The sequence below is a fragment of the Petaurus breviceps genome, unplaced genomic scaffold, assembly GCF_028583685.1.
Source record: "Petaurus breviceps papuanus isolate PSGF00001 unplaced genomic scaffold, PetGlider_PUasm1.0 80, whole genome shotgun sequence".
NCBI lineage: Eukaryota > Metazoa > Chordata > Mammalia > Diprotodontia > Petauridae > Petaurus > Petaurus breviceps.
Window position 1 is genome coordinate 17,799,058 of NW_027186540.1, and position 15,633 is coordinate 17,814,690.

Below are 15,633 nucleotides of genomic sequence, written 5' to 3' on the forward strand. Positions count from 1 at the left end.
AATAACCCACTCTGATAGCCTTAACTCTTCTCAGCAATACAATGATCTAAGACAATTTCAAGAGTCAAGATTTAATTTGCTATTCCACATCCAGAGAAAGAGCTATGAATTCTGAATGCAGATCAAAGCACACCATTTTATCTTTTTTTTCTTTCTTGTGGTTTTTCCCTTTTGTTCTTATTCTTCTTTCACAACATGACTAATGTGGAACTATGTTTATTATGATTGTAGATTTATGGACTATATCAGATTGCATGCTCTTTTGGGGAAGGGGAAAGGGAGAGGGAGAAAAAAATGGAACTCAAAATCTTATAAACGTGAAGACTGAAACCTAAAAAAATAAAATAAAATTTTAAAAATAGAAAATAGCTCCTAGAGACTGAACCCCCAATGATGTTAATAACTATCTTGAACTCATTTCTCAATAATTAACAAACTCCTATCTGGCCATACCCTTCCCATCCCAGTGATCCTGAAAGTTTGGCTATCATTATACAAAGCTCCCCTATATCTCCACTGCTTACTCCTTTATTTCTTCTCCCTCAACCAACCTTTGTTCCCCAGTGTTGCCTTCTAAAGCTTCCCAGTCCTTCCACTGTGCTCCATAGAGGACAAATTTGCTTTGAACAAACACACGCACACATTTTTTCATTTATTTATTCTAATTTCCTCTAATACTTTAACTTCGCAGATCCTCAATTTACTCATTTCTCAGAATGTGCTCTTATATTCCACTTCAGGACACACAGAGGTGGTCATGATATTGATCTTTCCATAACTCACACACATTTAATTTCCATATTTATTAACTGAAAAATTCCTTCATTTTCTCACAATCTATTGTGATATTCCACCTTTCTCTGCAGCATCAGGAATTAAAAGCTGGAACTTTTATTCCATATCTAAAGCTCTTTCCTTTGTACCACACATTATCTTCTTATATACTCTTGTCACTTGAGGCCCATGGCTATCATGTTATAAAGAATTATATGCAGAAAAATGTATTTTCAGCAATCTCTAGTGAAAGATTACAGGTTTTGGTAGTCATGGGAACCTAACCCCCTGGTTCCCATACAGAATGTATCAATATGTGTGTGTGTTTTTTACTTCCCACGCCATTTTATAGGAAGATTACCTCTGTAAAAATTGAGGAGTGTGTGTGTGTGTGTGTGTGTGTGTGTGTGAGAGAGAGAGAGAGAGAGAGAGAGAGAGAGAGAGAGAGAGAGAGAGAGAGAGAGAGAGAGAGAGAGAGAGAGACAGACAGAAAGAGAGAGAGAGAGAGAGAGAGAGAGAGAGAGAGAGAGAGAGAGAGAGAGAGAACAGGTTTTACTGAAACCTTGCTCTTTGTCATATGATGTATCATAATAATATTCCATCACAATCAAATACCAGACATTCTTCAACCATTCTTCAATTGAGAAGTAACCCTTTAATTTCTACCAAAAACACTTTTCCACTGCAAAAATCCTGTTGTAAATACTTTTGTACATATAGGCTCTTTCTATTTTTCTTTGATTTCTTTAGAGTATAGGCTTAGTAGTGGTACTGCAGGATGGAAAGATTTGTACAATTTTATAGCCCTCTGAACAAAGTTTCAAATTGTTCTCCAGGATGGTTCAACCAGTTTTAACTCCACCAAGAATTCACTACTGTTCCTAATTTTGCACATCCCCTACAGTGTTTGGCATTTCTTTTTCTGTCATGCTACTCCATCTGATAGGTGTGGGATAGTACCTCAGAGCTTTTTATTTGCATTTTAATCAATAATGATTTAAATTTGATATAAATATTGATAGCCTTGCCTTCTTCTGAAAATGTCTGTTCTTATCCTTTGACCAATTACCAACTGGTGAATGGCTTCTATTTTTATCAGTTTGGTTCAGTTGTCTATGTATCTGAGAAATAAAGCCTTTATCAGAGAAACTTATAAAAATTCTTTCATAGATTCCTACTTTCCTTTTAACTTTGGCTATAATGGCTTTGTTTGCACAAAGCATTTATAATTACATTTATTCCTAAGTATCCATTATACTTCCTGTGATCTCTTGTCTTTTGTTTCGTCATAAACTCTTCTCTTATCCATAGATCTGATAGATGTATTTTTCCATACTGCCCTGATTAGCTTATGACATAACCCTTTGTGTTTAAATGACATAAACATTTTGCTCTTATCTTGGTGTATAGTGGGAGATGGTGGTTTGTGCCTAGTTTCCAGTTTTCCCAAGAATTTTTGTCAAATAGTGAGTTCTTGCCCCCAAAGCTAGGATCTTTGGAGTTTATCAAACACTAAATTACTATGGTCATTTACTACTGTGTATTGTTTACCTAATCAACTGCAGACGTTTACCATTCTGTTTCTTAGCCAGTGTTAGATTGTTTTGATGATTACTACTTTGAAAATTACTAGTTTGTAATATAGTTTGAAATCTTGTACTGATAGGCAAACTTCCTTCACATTTTTCATCAATTCCCTTGATATTCTTTTTTTTAATTCAGAATTTATTTATTTTTTTAGTTTTCAACATTCATTTCAGTGTTTGAGTTTCAAATTTTCTCCCTATCTCTCTCCTAACCCCCACCCCAAGATGGCAAGCATACTGATTACTCCTTCCCCCAGTCTGCCCTCTCATATATCCCTCCTCCATCCTCCCACTTAACCCCTTCCCCCTTACTTTCTTGTAGGGCAAGATGGATTTATATACCCCATTGATTATATATCTTATTTCCTGGTTGCATATAACAACAATTTTTTTAACATTTGTTTTTAAAACATTGAGCTCTGGATTCTCTCCCTTCTTCCCTCCTCACCCACCTCAACTGGGAAGACAAGCAATTCAATATAGGTTATATATGTGTAGTTATGCAAAACATTTTCATAGTAGTAATGTTGTGAAAAACTAACTATATTTCCCTCCATCTTATCCCACCCCCATTTGTTCTTTTTTCTCCTTGGACCCTATTCCTTTACAAAAGTGTTTGCTTCTGATGACCCCTTCCCCGAGTCTGCCCTGCCTTCTATCATTCACCTCTCTTATTCCATTACCCCCTACTTTCCTGTAGGGTAAGATACCCAATTGAGTGTGTATGTTATTCCCTCCTTAAGCCAAATCCAATGAGAGTACAATTGACTCATTCCCTTTCACCTCCCTGCTCTTCCCCTCCATTGTAATAGCTTTCTCTTGCCTCTTTTATGTGAGATAATTTACCCTATTCTATCTCTCCCTTTCTCCTACTCCCAATATATTCCTTTCTTTCCTCTTAAGTTTATTTTTTTAGATATCATTCCTTCATATTTAACTCATCTTGTGCCCTCTGTGTTTACACATACACATATATGCACACATACTACATATGACACATATATGTCTGTCTGTATATACACATATACAGTCACCTATAAATACATATATATGTTGTATCAATATGCTTATTATACATACATATATATTCCCTTCAATTATCCTCATACTGAGAAAAGTCTCATGAGTTACAAATACTGTCTTTCCATGTAATAATGTAAACAGTTCAACTTTAATAAGTTCCTCATGATTTCTCTTTCTTTCTTACTTTTCATGCTTATCTTGCTTCTTGTTTTGAAAGTCAAATTTTCTGTTCAGTTCTGGTCTTTTCATCAAGAATGCTTGAAAGTCCTCTATTTTATTGAACGCCATATTTTCCCCTAAAGTATTATTTTCAGTTTTGCTGGTTAGGTGATTCTTTATTTTAATTATTTATTTAGTTCTTTATTTTAATCCTAGCTCCTTTAACCTCTGGAATGTCATCTATTCGATACCTTAATATAGAAGCTGCTAGAACTTATATTATCCTGATTGTGTTTCCATAATACTCATATTATTTCTTCCTAATTGCTTGTAATATTTTCTCCTTGACCTAGGAACTCTGGAATATGGCCATAATATTCCTAGGAGTTTTCTTTTTGGGATCTTTTTCAAGAGGTGATGAGTAAAAACATGGTTAGATGCCACAGAGTAGGTGGCAAAACCTTAACCATATATGTGTTGTAAAGGCCACTAGGACCTCTTCAATCCTTATAAAGGGGTTTGCAAACCTTCTCTTCTTTCATACAACATCCCTTGATATTCTTGATCTTTGTTCTTCCAGGTGAATTTTGTTACCATTTTTTCCCAGCTATGTAAAATGATTTTTAGTTGTTTGATTGGTATGGCACTTAATAAACCAATTAATCTAGGTAGAATTGTCACATGTATTATATCAGCTTGGCCTATCCATGAGCAAGTAATATTTCTTCAATTAAAACATTTTTTATTTTGTGTAAAGTGTTTTGTGATTTTGTTTGTATATTTCCTTTGTATGTCTTGGTGGTTAGACTCCCAAGCATTTTATGCTATCTCTATTTTAAATGGAATTTTTCTTTCTATCTCTTGTTGTTGGGTGTTCTTGGTCATATAAAGAAATACTGATAATTAATGTGGGTTTACTTTATATCCTTCAACATTGGTAAAATTGCTAAAGGTTTAAATTTTCTTTAGTTGATTCTCTAGGATTCTCCAAGTATATCAAAATATCATATGCAAAGAATTATAGATTTGCCTACTCATTACCTATTTTTCCTTCAACTTCTTTTTTTTTCTTATCTTATTGCTATAACTAGCATGTCTAGTACAATATTGAATAATATTTATGATAATGTACATCCTTTTTTTCATCCTGTATCTTATTGGTAAGTCTTCTAGTTTATCTCTATTATAGATATTGCTCATGGTTTTACCTAGTTACTAATTGTCATTTTAAGAAAGATCCCATTTATTGCTATGCATTTTAGTGTTTTTGATAGGAATAAGTTTTCTATTTTGCCAAAAGCTCTTTTTAACATCTATTGGCATAATCATATTATTTTTATTGTTTTTTGTTACTGACATAGTCAGTTTTGCTTATAATTTTTCTGATAGTGAACTAACCTCAAACTCCTGGTGAAAAATCCCCCCTGGTCATCATATATATGATGTTTTGTAATATATTTCTATAAATTCCTTGCTAGCATTTTATTTAAAGAATTAAAAATCCTTTAGACAAAATGATCTATAGTTTTCTTTCTTTGTTTTTAATCTCCCTGGTTTAAATGTCAAAACCTTATTTGTGGCATTGAAGGAATTTGGTAGAACTCCTTTATTACCTAATTTTCCATATAATTTATATGTATTAGAATAAATTCTTCCTCAAATATTTGATAGATTTACTTTTAAAACTGTCATGTCCTGAGGATTTTTTTCTTAGGGAGCTCATAAAGGGATTATTCCTTTTCTTTTTATTTTTTTTAAGATAAAGTTATTTAGGTATTCTATTTATTTTTCTGCTAATTAAAGTAATTTATATTTTTGTAATATTTGTTATCCATTTTATTTATATTTTCAATTTTATTGGCATTTAATGCAGCAAAATAACTACTAATAATTGATTTGATTTGATTTTAATTGGTGGTGTATTCACCCTTTTCATTTTTGATACTGGCAATTTATTCTTACTAGTTCTAGCTCCAAAGGCACTGTATACAGCTAAAACTCAGAACTATAGAAAGCTCCTATTTCTTGCTATTGGTTTGCCTGCCTTTTTGGCCAGAATTACATAGTATAAACCTGCATAATTTTAATAGCCATACATGATACTTCTTTTTCACAACATTTTCTACTTTTCAAGCACTTTGAGACTGCACTTTTTTTTATCATATTAATTAGTTTACATGCTTTATTTCCTTCTACTATATTTTAAGTTTCTTTTATTCAGGGATCTATATTATAGTCTTCTTTATGTGCATGTAGGTGGCATTGTAGATAGATCACAAAGATTAGAGTCAGAGAGAACTGAATTTAATCTGGCTTCAAACTCTTACTAGCTGAGTGACCCTGGGTAAGCTACTTAACTATTGTTTGCCTCACTTTCCTCAACCGTAGAACAGGGATAGCCTTGCAAGGTTGTTGTGAAGGGCAAGTGAAATAATATTTATAGTTATTTAGCACAGTGTCTGGCACATAATAGTTATGATATAAATATTTATTCCCTTCCAGCTTCTTTCTATATGCCTATAAATTCCCAGAATAGTGCCATGTAGCTAATAGGCTCTTAGTAACAGTTCTTAAATTGTTTGTTCAGTTTTGTGGCCCAAATGCTGATCTTGGTGAACTTGATGAATTAATTCAATGTGAAATGTCTAGTTGTAAAAAATAGTAAAGAATTTTGAAGTTAACTTTGTACCAGAGACACTAACATAGTTTCCCTGTGATGGCACTAAAGAGAATCTCTTTGTGATTTTATATACATCTGAGCCTAACTAGCCAATCTTTAGACAGATTTCAAACTGTTAAGTGTCTACTTCATGATATGTAACAAAACACTTAAAAATGCCTGTTGATTGAATTAATTTCTACTCTGTTATATCTAGCATAATGTTTCACTTTACTCATAAAATACTTGTGGATATTTAGAGAATGTAATGACATCCCTTTCTGTGACAGGATAAAGGCTGGAGTTCTGATTTCATTGGTATAAGAAGCTCCCCATGAAGAACTACTTCTACTGATGTGGGTCAATACCTACTCTTAAACTTTCAATCTTGAATTGGGCACTGAAAAGTTAAGTGACTTGACACACAGCCAGTATGTTTCTGAAGTTGTTCCTCAACCCAGGCCATACTTGCTCCAAGATTAGTCTTCTATCGCCATGTGGAAATCCAAAGGAATAGATAGATTAGAGACTGTTTTGATGATCATAAATATTAGGAAGGGTGCCTACAGTATTTTATTTCATTAGTACTGCCAGCATTAATACAATAAATAGATTGGGGGTACAAAAGGGAAATCTTAGAATTATACTTCCTTGAGGCATATGCTCATTGAGTTATTGAGTAAAATGGTAGGTATCACTTATACTATTACATTTTGGCAGTTTAAAAACCATATCCTGACCAACTGACTTAACCAGCCACATGACTAGAAAAACAACAAGAAGAAGAACATTTTCTCTATTACCCATTTTTTGTGCACTAGGAACTTTCCTTTGGAAAGCTAAATTACTTGTTTGCAGCCAGAAGTGAGATACCTGACAGAATTATTTCAGCATAAAAATTATGCATGGATAAAAACCAACAACAACAAAATCTAAGTTTTCATGTATATGTTTTCAGCATGTTAAACTAATTTTCCATGTTTCAGACATAGTAAACATGCCAGACCTTTTATTTCAGAGATTCTTTCTGCTAATTTTCGATTCTAAGCATAGCACGGGAAAATTCTGATCCATCTGTTTCAACTTCAATTACATTTTTCACTCATCAAAATGTGTGTTGGTTATAGCACATGAGACTTCCAGTAAGGCTGACAAAACTCTCTAATAAGACTGTTTAAAGCATTTTTGTTTGACTCAAGAAATCATATTTGTCTAAGAATAAATCAGCTGAAGCCTCAATTTGATCAGACTCTGAAGAGTTCAAAATACATCTGTGAAGATCAAATTTGTTTAGGACTATGTGAGAGTATCTGAGAAACATACTGAAGAATTATATTGATTATAATGATGATGGTTGGTATTTATATAGAGTGGCCAAAAAGTCTTATTGTGATGTTAAATTTATTTAATGTTGAGTAAGCGTAAAATTGTACTAAGACTTTTTGGGACACCCTGTTTAGTCCTTTAAGGTAGTGTATCACTTTTTTGTCTGTGTTCTCTTATTTGTCCCTCACAACACAACCCTGTAAGGTAGGGCAAAAAAGAGATTTTTTCTAATTCGTAGATGAGGAAATAGGCTCAGAGAGAGAGAGAGTAAGTAACTTTAATATGCTTTCATAACAATTAAGTTTTAGAGGATAAACCTCAATCTCTACTGACTCTAAGTCTAGTCTCACTTACAAAGCCTTGGTCACTACGTTTTAACTTGGTAGCAACTACTCTAAGAGTTTCAAACATAATGTTTACATTAAATACTCAGTCTCTATAAAGTTGAACTTGATAAATATAATAGTGTCCAGTTGGTATCTGTTTTTGTGTAAAAATGAAGGTATATACTATTTGTGCTATATTCTGTTTACAAATATAAACAAATCATGAGGCTGAAATCATTAATGCCAAGGCTATGATCTTTGCCAATTCTAGATTCATATCTTCTGCTGTGACTATGTTATATTGCTTCTAGTTTAGCAGAGGCAGAAAAATTTTAGCTAATCAATCAGATTCAATTAGAGATCTTGGGTCTTGCTGTTGGCAAAATGCCCAGAGTACCTACAAAATTTGTTAAATTAATTTGTTAATTTCCATACTACAGTATTAATTTATACATTATCTTTCATATAAGATCTCAAACATTTCATTTGTCTCCACCCTGGGCTTAATGGCACCTTACCATCTTAAAGTACATCAGCCTAAGTAAGCACCAAAAGTCAACACTCATACACATTGTACATAACCTGAACCAGAAACATCTTTTTTTTTTAGGACACTGACTACTGAATTGAAAGCAAACAAACTTGGAAAAACATGTGTCATACAGGAATCTTTTGTCAAAAAAAATATGCTACATACATTAATGAAAACAATTATAATCTGTGCTGTCATGTGGAATATAGGGAAAGGGGAAAGAAAACAGGGATCTCTTAAGCACCTTCTCTGTGCCTGGCACTGTAGTAAACACTTTATTATTTCATTTGATCCTCACACATCCTTAGAAGGTAGGTGCTATTATAATCCTCAGTTTTACAGTTGAGGTAACTATGGCAGATGAGTTAACTTTTCAGTAATTGTAAAGTGCTTCACAAACCTAAAAACTCTATATAATATTAATGATGATGATGATGATGACGATGATGATTTCATCTGAGGCTGACAATAACTCCTTAAGGAAAATATTACATGTTAAAATTATTGTACTAGGGGTGACTAGGTGGCACAATGAATAGAGTACCAGCCCTGGAGTCAGGAGGACCTGAGTTCAAATATAGCCTCAGACACTTAACACAAAAAATTAACCATGTGACCTTGGGCAAGTCACTTAACCCCAATTGCCCTACCTTTCCCCCACCAAAAAAAAAAAATTATTGTAATAGAAAGGAGACAGGATGATGAGGAATAAGAGAATTCCATTGGTGGTGAATAACCAATGATAATACAGTCAGAAGATAAAATATCTTCTTTGAGAAACCACAAAGAGACCAATGTGACTGTACCTTAGAGTATGTGTTTGTCTGGGGGAAGGGTTTGTCATAGGAAAGAATGACATTTGAACCTATTTTGAAGACTCTGGAAAGGAAAAGTAGAAATAATCCTTCTTGACATTTTGCAGCTGACCTTGAATCCCCTTACCAACTCTTGGGTTGTGTGGACCCTGGCCTTAGAAATCTTACAAGTTGCTGCTCCTAATGGTGGTCACAAGGACCTGAAGAGCAACCTCTCCCTACTGGGAATTGATAGGAATTTCAAACAGCCTTGAACAGAAGATCACAGAGCTTAGTTATTCTCAATTCCCATTAGTTGTTCCCTCTCTATGCTTCTACTGACCCATCCCTGTTCTGGTTACTTTGAAGTCTTGAGTATCGGAGATTCCTGCTCTGGCCTTTATACTTCCATCTCAGGACTCCGAACTTTCAGTTTTGCAGTTAACCCAGTATAGTGAGAGAAATCTCATAACGGTATTTGTGAGTAGTGCTTTAGTTCCTGGTCTACCACCAAATGTGTGTGACCTTGGGACAGGTTCTTTAATTTAGAATCATAACATGACACATTTAGAGTTGCAAGAGACCTCGGAATCTTTCTAATATAGTCCCATTCATTTTGCATGTGAGGAAATGGAGTCCTTAACTAACAGAAAGCTTAACTGACTTAGTAAAGATCACACAGGTACTAAGTATCAAAAGTGATATTTGAACCCAGGTCTTTCACTGTAAATTATGGGACAAAATTAATTCTTGTTATTCACTGGAAAGTCAAACATTGAAGCTGAAGCTTAAATACTTTAACCATATAATGAGAAGATCAGACTCATTGGAAAAGCCCTGATGTCAGGAAGGATTTAAGGAGGAAGAAAAAGGGGATGGCCCAGGATGAGATAGATAGAGAGAGTCATGGAAACTACAAACATGGGCTTGGACAGACTTTGGGCAATGATGGTAGAGCATAGAAGGGCCCATGCACTAATGTCACAGAGTCAAACACAATGAATTACTGAACAACTTTTGCTTCAGAGCTTGTGCTCTTTCCATAAAATGATGAATTTTATGGTTTCTTTTTTTTCTGTCTATAAAGTGTGATGTTGAGGGGTGATGCTGAAAAAAAAAAGGGGGAGGAGATAATCATGTAAGCTACTGTAAGTTGTGCAGTTTAAAGCAGATCAAAGAAATTCTTTGGCTATCACTATTCCCCCGAATGAGATTCTTTTATTGCTCTCCACTCCTCTCTGCTTATCTCATCTGTCCTTCAAGGTCCAATTCTGATCCTAACTACTGCAACACATAAAACTTCCTTGACACCTCTAGCCAGAAGTGCTTTCTCCTTCCTCTGAAAGTCTTATGGCTTTCATGTATCACCCATTTGAATCATAATCCTATATAAATTGACATTATCTTTTAATCTTTCACTTCTCTCACCTGACCAAGAAGGTTTTTACCTTTTTCTAGGGTACTGATCACCATTTATTCCCCATTTAATATGTCATATTACCAGTCAGATATTAGGGGTTGTGTAGCTATTTGTGAAATGCATGACTGATAGTTTCCTTCTTTTTTTTCTTTATTGTTTTAGTCTTCTCTAATTTTCTTATGAGAGTATGTTTTTACTGCAGAACATTGTTTCCTGTAGCTTTAAAACCATGTGAATTTTTAAAACACATGAGCATACATTGTGATATACATAAATATTTTACAATCAACTTTGTTATTTTTTTCTGAAATCTGAGAGGTTGTGTAGGGGTAATGGATAGTCTTAGACCCAGAGCCAGGGAAACTTGAAGTCCCATCTCTGGCACATCCTGGCTGCATGATTCTGGGCAAGTCACTTAACTTTACAGTATACTAGACAACTCTTTATGGGGGAAAGAGAGGGAGCAAACCTTTATTACACACCTACAATGTGTAAGATACTGTGTTAAGCACTTAACCAATATTGTTTTATTTTAATCTAACAACATATCTGGGAAGTAAATGCTATTATTAACTTCATTCTACAGTTGAGGAAACTGAGAAAAAGTGAGTGTAAGTGACTTGTCCAGCATTTCACAGCTAGTTTAGTGTCTGAACTGGATTTGAATTCAGGTTTTCCTGACTATAGGCCCAGCACTCACCTAGCTGCCTTTTTAAAGCTGTATGTTGAAAAGGTAACAATCTACATTGGTAGATGGAGCTGCCTCATCTGGGAATTCTGTATCAGGGAAATCATAGGCCTGATCCTTATCTTTTATCTCACATCTGGGCAAAAGCATTGGTAGCTATGACAATACAAATGATTGCTGAAAGGCAAATCATAATTCCTTAAGAGAATGATTATTACATTTTTTCTTTGGGATAACTTATTTTGATTTTACCCATGCTTTTAGCCCTTAGGAAATAACACGGCCACAAGGCAGTTAATGATTTAAAGTACATTCCGTAACCCTTAGTCAAGCCTGAAGAGGGATAGTCTAAATATACTAAGTTCTTTTTTGTTTGTTGTTGTTTTTGGTGAATATTCTAAATAAATTATTTTCAAAAGAAAGGGGATAGCTGGGGTGTCCAGATAGCACAGTGAGTAAGAGCACCGGCTCCTGTGTCAGGATCACCTGGGGATAGAATCCGGGTTCAGACACTTAGCACCCGCCCAGAAACACCTGGCCATGTAACCTCGAGCAAGTTACTTAACCCCAATTGCTTAGGGGTAGCCAGGTGGCTCAGCGAGTAAGAGCACCAGCTCCAGTGTCAGGATGACCTGGGGATCAAATCCGGCCTTGGATACTTAGCACCACACCCAGAAATAACTGGCTGTGTAACCTTGAGCAAGTTACTTAACCCTGATTGCTTTAAAAAAAAGGAGGGGGGGTGGGAATAGCTCTTCAGCTCTCATGGATTTTTATTCCCCTGAAAGCTGAATTAGATATCTACCTCAGTATGGTGGAAAAGGCATCTGTCAATGTAAAAACTTGCTGAGTAATTGGGGTTTTTTTTTTTTTTTTTTTTTTGAAAAAAAGCTTTTTTTTTTTTTTTTTTTCCCTTACCTACCTCTCTGAATTAACTTCTTCAAATCTTGATCTCCCTCTTGGAGCCAGCTCATACTTGAAAATATTTGGTATAATCACAATAGGGAATATTATATCAAAACAATAACCTTCCCCAATGTTCCATTAAATGTTCTAAAGGATTAAAAAAATCCCCTTTTTAGTCCTCATAGTCTATGAAACTAAAAACAGAAAAATTTTAAAAACTCTAATTGTTCAATTTAGCTATTATGAGTCAGTTGTTTCTAATGGCACCACATAATTTGGACCATAGTCCTTCCCCTATCTCGTCCTTTAAAAAAAAAATCTTCGGAGTTATAAAAAGAGAATATATTAAATAATCACTGTTAATTAGTTATCCTTAAGAGCTATACTTTTATCAGTCTTTCCTTCAGGGAAGAAATGCAAGGTACAAATAGAATGGGTCAAAACCTTGATCCATTTTGTATTTTGGGGATTATTTAAGTCACCATTTCACTATTTTATGGCACTTAGTCATAAGACATCAGTTAACCACATACTAAAATTTTAATAATATTTCTACTCAGGAAGACTCTCCCTTGTGAGGAAACAAATCCTCATGTGCCTATATACTGGTTGATTCTGCCTCAAATATCTGTTTGTTGTAATAGAGACAACAGCTGTTACCACTGGAAAAAGCCCTAAAATTACTTTGATTTCATTGAATTATTTGTTATATAGAAATACTTCTAAAATGATATCCTTGTTCTAATCAAATCTGAATTTAAATAATTTAATCTAGTCCTCTCACACAGCAATAACTGTGCGATTCTTCATCATTTTCTGCTGCAAAAACATGCTTAAGTTCAATGGGGTCTATAAAAGGTATCTCATTTCCTCCTTCTACAGAATAAGATGCATGTAATTTAGTACTATTATCACCCCAGATTCATAAAGTATATTCCATTAATCTTAGAATAAGTCTTTGAGGTCTTCAGATGAAAGACACACCAAATGTAACCATAATAATTTGGAGCCTTTAAACATAAAAAGTAATAGGACACTTGTTTAAATTTTAAATTACTCTGTGTTATTCCTCTTGGTAATTTATCTAGTTTTGATATCTGTGAAGTGTTATCGAATGGAAATTATATTGTCAATAAGTCCCTATATTCAAGAGAAATGGGAACAACATAGAGCACTAAATATTTTTATTCCTACATAGATTGGTCAAATGAAATTAAATATGCATTATGTTCCAGGCAAAAGCAGCATGGAATAATGAATAGAAAGCTAGCCTAACAGTCAGGAAGAATTGAGTTCAAGTATTACCTCTAATTCTTACTGACTTTTTGACCCTCAGCAAGTCACTTATCATTTCAGTGACTCAGGTGATACTTAAAGTCCATAAGTTACAGAGCATTTGCTGATCTGTATTATTCATCACATGAATTAAATCATAGGTTGTAACGCCAGTGTGATACCCATAGCAGCTGCTATGAATATGCATGCATATTTCCAGGGTATATTCCCAAAATATAATAAACTTTCTTCCTCAAAGTCACAACCAAAATATTTACTTTGGGTCATCATTAGAATACCAGGAGGTAAGATTTAACAGGGTACAAATCACTACTCCAGGGAATGCTGACATCTTAAACCTTTTTTTCTGTTAGGCCTCCCCACAAAAACAAATTCCCCTAGGCAAATTCCTCCCACCTCCCACTCACAACTAGCTTCTCTCTGCTCTCTGCTCCTCCTGGCTCTCACTCTCTGCCCTTGCTCTATCTCTCTCCTCCTTGGTCAAGCTCCTCCCACATTGAGCTCCATGTGACCCAGGCTCCATGTGTTAGGTCTATTAATGGGTGGGGATGATCTTCCTATTATATTACCATTACATAGGTCTAGACCAGAAGTTCCTAAACCTATTTGGCCTATTGCCCACTTTTCAAAAATAAAAAAAATTCCTCAGTGCCCCCTTGGAAATCTACTTTCTTTAACACTTTAACCTTTTAAAAAAAATTGCATCATATATGTGTGTCTGTGTGTGTACATACATATATATATATATATATATATATATATATATATATATTTTTTTTTTTTTTTTAAATGACACATCTTAAATTTAGCAATTCATTGGGAATTTGTGTTTTTTCCGGCACTGGATTTTTGATGATGCAATATTGTGTCATGTGACCATATAGTAGCATAGTGTAAACAAGTCATTACACACATATTCCTGCCAATGCATGCTAGACTTTCCTACAATACACAATGTTCTTACCTGTCAAAACTTGCTTGTTAAGAACTATTGGTGGAATAACTTGCATTTTGTGTGTTTATTTGAAAAATGTAATCAGTATGACTTTAACTCTATTATACAACAAATGAAATATAGGTTTTTCAAAATTTTCTTCTCCTCTTTCCTTATGCATCTACTACCCCCCTTATTTTTATTTAACCTTCCCCAATTACTACTGCCTCTCTGTATTGCTTCAGTGCCTCCCAGGGGACAGTATCGCCTACTTTGGGAACCTATTTAGACCCAAACAAATATGCTGGGAGAATATAAAAGCAAACAGGAGACAAGATCTTCCCTATAGCACTTTAATTGAAGGAAGAAACCAAACCACCCTACCATAATATCATTCTCATCATCATTATACGTTTATTAAGCACCTACTACATTCAGATACTCCTCGAAGTGCTGACAATAACAACAATAATAAATATTTATCACTTTAAGGGTTGCCATGTAGTATACTTGTGTTATCTTATTTGATGCTCACAACAACCTTAGGAGGTAGCTGCTATCAGTGTTGCCATTTTACAAATGAGGATACTGAAGCAAAGAGCAGATTAAGGACTTGCCCAGGGTCATATATAATTGAGTGTCTGAGGTAAGATTCTCTCAGATATTCCTGACTTGAAGTCGAGCTTTATATACAGTACCACTTAGTACATAGTATTTACAAAGTAAATACAAAGTTTTAGGGCCAGGGAAGGTCTAGTAGCTAGAGGGAGGTGACCTGACCTGACCTTTTTGTAAAATTGTCTTTTTAAGCATGTCCTTCTTTCCCCCCCAAAAAAAATTTTATATTTCAAATTAATCTTTTCCTCCAGTAACCCCCTCACCCTCTGAGCAAATAAGACCAAAAAAAAAAAGGAAAAATAAAAACAAAATATATCAATCCATATTCAGATCTGCACTGCATATTTCCAATGGAATAGAAACAGTTACCATATTTTACTTAATTAAAACTTCAGATAGTGTGAATTTGAATGCATGCATCTACTTCCTCTGATTGGTTATTTACACTAATTCAGAGCTATCTATAGTCTTGCAAAATAAATTCCCACATTAGCCATGTCTGAAAATGTCCCTCTTGCATTTGAAGCTCATTATTTCTCTATTAGGAAGTGAATGGTGTATTTCATCTTCATTCTTTTGGACCAGTGGTCTA

The 15,633-nt window shown here is 34.4% G+C and overlaps 1 non-coding gene across 1 annotated transcript; it reads right to left on the reverse strand.

The window, feature by feature from the left end:
* Window positions 1-3,963: 3,963 nt before the first annotated feature.
* On the reverse strand, window positions 3,964-4,091 carry LOC138176063 (U6atac minor spliceosomal RNA). The gene has a single exon (XR_011172153.1). It is a non-coding gene; the product is annotated as a U6atac minor spliceosomal RNA (small nuclear RNA).
* Window positions 4,092-15,633: the final 11,542 nt, after the last annotated feature.